This window comes from Hyaena hyaena, unplaced genomic scaffold (genome assembly GCF_003009895.1).
Source record: "Hyaena hyaena isolate Hyena2069 unplaced genomic scaffold, ASM300989v1 scaffold_374, whole genome shotgun sequence".
Taxonomy (NCBI): Eukaryota; Metazoa; Chordata; class Mammalia; order Carnivora; family Hyaenidae; genus Hyaena; species Hyaena hyaena.
In genome coordinates this window covers 71131-76209 of record NW_024081007.1, presented here as the reverse complement: position 1 = coordinate 76209, position 5079 = coordinate 71131, and the positions used below count along the sequence as shown (strand labels likewise).

Sequence of the window (5079 nt, the reverse complement as noted above, 5' to 3'; positions counted from 1 at the left end):
CTAATAGGATCTTCAATTCTTCAATTCATATACCGTGGGGCTTTCAAGAATTTAATTCTTGTACTTTGATGAAGGACTACTGTGTAACAGTTATCAGTTAAAAGTATGCAGACTGTTCTGTTTGAAACATTGTGGTCAGAGTTTAGGAAACAGTATCAACCCAATCCATCCAGTGAAAGATTTTGCCTTAAATTCAGGTGGCCATTATTGGGGCCACTAAATAATCACAAAGTAAGCATGTTTGTCTTGTGCCGGGGCTATGATGGCGTGAGTCCAATATGTGTAGGTATTAAGGCTCTGAGAGAAGATTTTCTTTGAAGTTCATTTCCTATTTCCTCCCATGTTTTACGTAAAAAATGTCTAAACATAGGTCGAGAGAATTTTACATTGAACTGGTGCCACCAAGATTATACTATTCACTTGTGCTGTATTTGTTTACACATATGGACCCACCACTGCATGTCTCCATCCATCCATGAAGCTACTTTCTATTTTGCTATTTTGATACATTTCAAAGTAGTACATTTCATTAGTTTACTTAACTCCTAAATATGTCACTATGTATCTATTAACTAGAATTCAGTGTTTGTTTAGGGTCTTTTTTTTTTAATTTTTAATGTTTTTTTATTTATTTCTAGGAGAGAAAGAGAGACAGCGTGAGCAGGGGAGGGTCAGAGAGAGAGTCACGGACTCTGAAACAGGCTCCAGGCTCTGAGCTGGCAGTCAGCACAGAGCCCGACGCGGGGCTCGAACCCACGAACCGCGAGATCATGACGTAAGTGAAAGTCGGATGCTTAACCGACTAAGTCACCCAGGCGCCCCGGGTCTTTTTTTTTTTTTTTTTTTTAAGTGGAGGGTGAATTCTGCACAGAAAGGCACAAATCTCTGGGCGTACCATTCGATCAATTTTGACACATTTATACACCTGTGTAACCCAAACCCCTATCAAGGTATAGAACATTACCATCACTCCAGAGAGTTCCCTCACACTCCTTCTCTGCCAGTCTCTTGCCTCCTGCAATGCTGGTCTGATTCTTTTTCCACCCTAGGTGAGGTTTTCTCTTTTGTCTACTCTTGGCAAACCGATCTTGGAAATATAGGGATGAATTCTAGCTCTCGCTCCAAATCAAACTGGCCAAGCATGTCAGACTCCTCTAAATGGGGGTCCTTCCCCCTGGCTCCTTCCCTCATCACTGCCCCAGGGGTTTGTTAGGCCCCATCTCAGAAACCACTGGCTTCATGTCTTCTGTCCAACGGGGTATCTGCTTTGTATCCACTCGTTTTCCACCCTGTCCACATGGGAACAGAGCTAATACATGATGAAATAGAGGTTCTTATTATTTGCATCATCCTTGGATGATCCTTCTGTTACTTGCAATCAAATTTAGCCTTTCTCTTGCCTAGAGGAAAAAATTAAAATTATTTGGAATTAAATACAAGGCTCATCAAGATTAAATGCCTCTCTCTTTTTCCAATCTCATCTCTTATCAGCTCTTCTTAATCACCTTATATTCTGGCTATACTGAACTACTGGCAATACTCTAAAATGCTGAGCTTTTTACTGGAATACTATGTTTTCTTTATTTGCTTTGGTAATTCCTATGCTTCTTACATATTCTTCAAAATTAATCTCATCTAATCCTGGAAGCCTCTGCCTATCTCCTCAGACACCCCACCTAGAGCTTATGTATTTACAAGTAGCCACTGCTATGACACTGGCATGTCCTGATAGAATTTTATCAGTGCATTTATATGCAAAATAGAAATAACATATTTTTTTGAAATCATAACTGATGTAACATTCTGTCTATTATTCTGCAATCAAGCATTTGCATATAGTCTCCAATTCACTGACCACATAATCCATCCCTGGGTTGGTTCCCTACATCATTGGGATGTGGTTTGGGTCCAGCTTGCATGGAAAAACTACAGGGAATAGAGGTTCCTGTAGTTTGCTGTTTTCATAGGAAATTCAATTCTTGTTCTTGGCCCCAGGTACCTTTCTCCCCCTGTATTGTCTGACTCCTTGAAGCTGTAGAATGTGCTAACAAATCTACCGCAAGGAAATCGAATTCGATGACGGAATCGCCAGTCCCCAGTCAATGACCCTGAGCAGGTCCGCCTTGGGCGGAGGTATCCCAATCCCAGGGAAGTGGATGATTCTAAAAGGCTTGCAGCAGGGTCCTGCCACGTGTGGCTGTGGCTGGCAAAGCTGCCTTCTGAGTCACTGTCCCTGTTCTCAGTCTGCCCCTTGGACCTTGAGCCCCAGAACCATCCCCTCATACCTGCTCTTGCCTGACTCACGTTCACACGGTTCCAAAAGCAATCTCACCCTCTTGTCTCCGATACTTTCTCTCAAGATAAAAACAGATGCTCAGAAACGAACACCCCCCCCCCATTTTATTGTATTCTTATATTTAAAGACAAACTGCTTTGGGCATTAAGATACTGCCATCTCCATCTGTTTGCATCATTTAATTTCCTGCCAAAAATTTATATGCTAACCTGATTTTAATGGGTAAAACTAAAGCTGTAGTTTCCTTTCACACAAGGCGAGTCAGGGATGTTCATTTTCCACTGACCTTCCTCCGTGCCTCCGTCACATGAACCATGTTTAAGAGTTCTCTCTTAAACTCTGGAGGGAAAACTTTATTTAAAAATATTTTTTATAGACGACTGGGTTTTAAGGGGAACTAACTTGCTTAGGAGCTCCGTTTGATTTCCTCCTTGAGCTGGCTTTGCTTTCTTACTTTGAGGATTCCTTGGAAACAACTTTAGAAATATGGTGCCATCTCTGGGAGCCATAAAGCGCCAAGTCTTACAAGACCCCTGTGGTTTGCTGGTGTCTATGGTGAAATGGAATTTATTCACTTAAAGCTCAACCACCCTTGCAAAGTAATTCTTTGAACACAAGCCCTTACACTGTTGCTAGCGTTCTGCCATGCTATGACTGTTAGATGATGAAGGCCTCCTCCTGGGAGCTTTCCCTGAAGAACCTCAACCCCAGTTGAATCCATGTGTCATGGCTCCAGTGGGTAGAGACTCAAAGCTTGCTAGGTTCTCAACCAATGGATTCAAAGAGCCACCAGAGAAAGCTGGAACTAAGAAGGAGGCCTTGAACAGGGATTCCAGCAAGGGCAAGAGAAGCCCAGACTTGAGCACATATCTGGGACATCAAGCATAGGGATGATTCAGGTCAATGTCAACGCGGCTCTCAGGGCGCATTAGCACAATGGCTCTGTCTGACATCAGATGCCTGAATATTGGGGTGCAGGAACTCAGGACTAAAATATTGGCTTTTAGAGTGAGAATTCTTTTCATGGCAGGAGCCCAGTAGATCTGAGAGCGTATATATTGGAGGAGGGACAGGAAGAGGGATGTAGCCTCCAGGGACAGGGGATCAGAATGAGATGGTAGTTGGGTGGTAGGGGTGACGGTTGTGGGGGTCCAGTCACTTCACAGACCAGAAAACTGATGTCAAAGAAGCACTCTGTGGAGGCATAGCTCAAGAACAAAATGAAGAAATGTTTACAAAAATACTTGGTCTGTTTTAAGTAATGTTTTTCCCAATTACAATATTAAAATACAAACACAATTAGTGTATACAATTTGGAAAAAACTCAGAAAGACACAAATAGAGGTTCCTGGGTTAGTCTGGATTGGTGGCGGCAGAATGGAGACCGGGGCTGAGGTCAAGGGATGGATCTGTCACCGGATTCTGGCCTCTTCCTGGACACTGCAGGGGGAGCGCTGGCCCAGAGCCTCCCTCGCACTCAGGCTCGTCCTTGAGTGCGCCACCCACCCCAGGGCCCAGATCTGGTGATTTTGAAGGGAAGCCTGAACAGCCAAGCTGAACCCATGCTCCCTTTACCTGAGATGTGGCCCTGAAGGAGTGAGCACAAAATGATTTCATACAAAAAATATATAAATTGGAGGCCCTCCCCGCACCAGGTTTATAAAATAAAGTTGCTCTCCTTTGGTGAAGAGCAATGAGTGTTAATCACTAAAGTTTTGGGACACGTGAGGCCAGTTTCAGCAAATTCTTCAGCAAGCTCTCCTGCTCCAGGATCGAGGCTAGACCTCCAGAGGGTCCAATCTATTGTGGAGTTTCTGGAGTCAAAGTTGTCGCCTGGAGCTCAGCACTTGATGAATATGGTTAGGATTCAGCGTCAAGATTGGATTCTCATCAGAAAGCAGCTTCAGGTGGTTTTGGGAACTAATGAATGGATCCGAACGTCTGCTTGACCGACAATCGTCATCTACTTCAGGAGCCTTAGACAAGTCACCCTCCATACCTTTTCCTGTTTCCTCTTAGAACTGGATTGAGATCTGGGACTGTGACCGGAGGACTTAAACGCTTGCATTGATAAAAGTCTGCAGCAACCTGGTGGAGGAAATATTACAAACCCCAGAGAGCGTAAAATTGTGCCACAAAGCCATTCTCTCCTTGAGAATGACCCTAAAAATGCAGTTTCTTCTTTGCTACCAAAGAAAGTAAGTGACAGGTCTGATATACCTAACTCCGAGTCGCTGTCTTTTCTTCAGCATTTATGTGGTACAGTTAACCATCTCTGTGTGGGACATTCACACCAAATGGCAAGAAAACATCGCCCATGGTTGGTCATCGTTGGTGTTGCAATGGAAGAGCAAGCTGTGTGCTCTTACTTGGAAAAGATTTTTACTAAAAGTATGGAATGGAGAGAGAAAAAGTCTTGTGGAACACTTTGATCTGCGAAAACACAAACTCCAGGAGTATGTAGATACAAAGATTGCTGTTAATGAACTTGCTGCAGAATCCGTGCTGCCCACACATTGGGATGGCCCGAAGACAGTGTGACTCCAGAGAAAGGCTTTCAAATGGAGAAAGATAAGTGTTTAACATGTACAAGGTACTACAGATATTTATTACATATTTTTTGCAAAGCCAAATCCCCAAAGTTCAAAGCAAGAATGGAAGGGTCATCTTACTTAATATCAAGTGACCTTACTGTTCATTTTCACTGTACTTGATACTATAAATCTAGAAGTGTAATGTGATAGGGTCATAGATTATTTTTGTTTGAATTACTTTTGGTTTTA

General features: G+C 43.1%; 1 pseudogene; it reads left to right on the top strand.

Annotated features, from left to right (window-relative positions):
* Window positions 1-3673: 3673 nt before the first annotated feature.
* On the top strand, window positions 3674-4871 carry LOC120244217 (annotated as a pseudogene).
* Window positions 4872-5079: the final 208 nt, after the last annotated feature.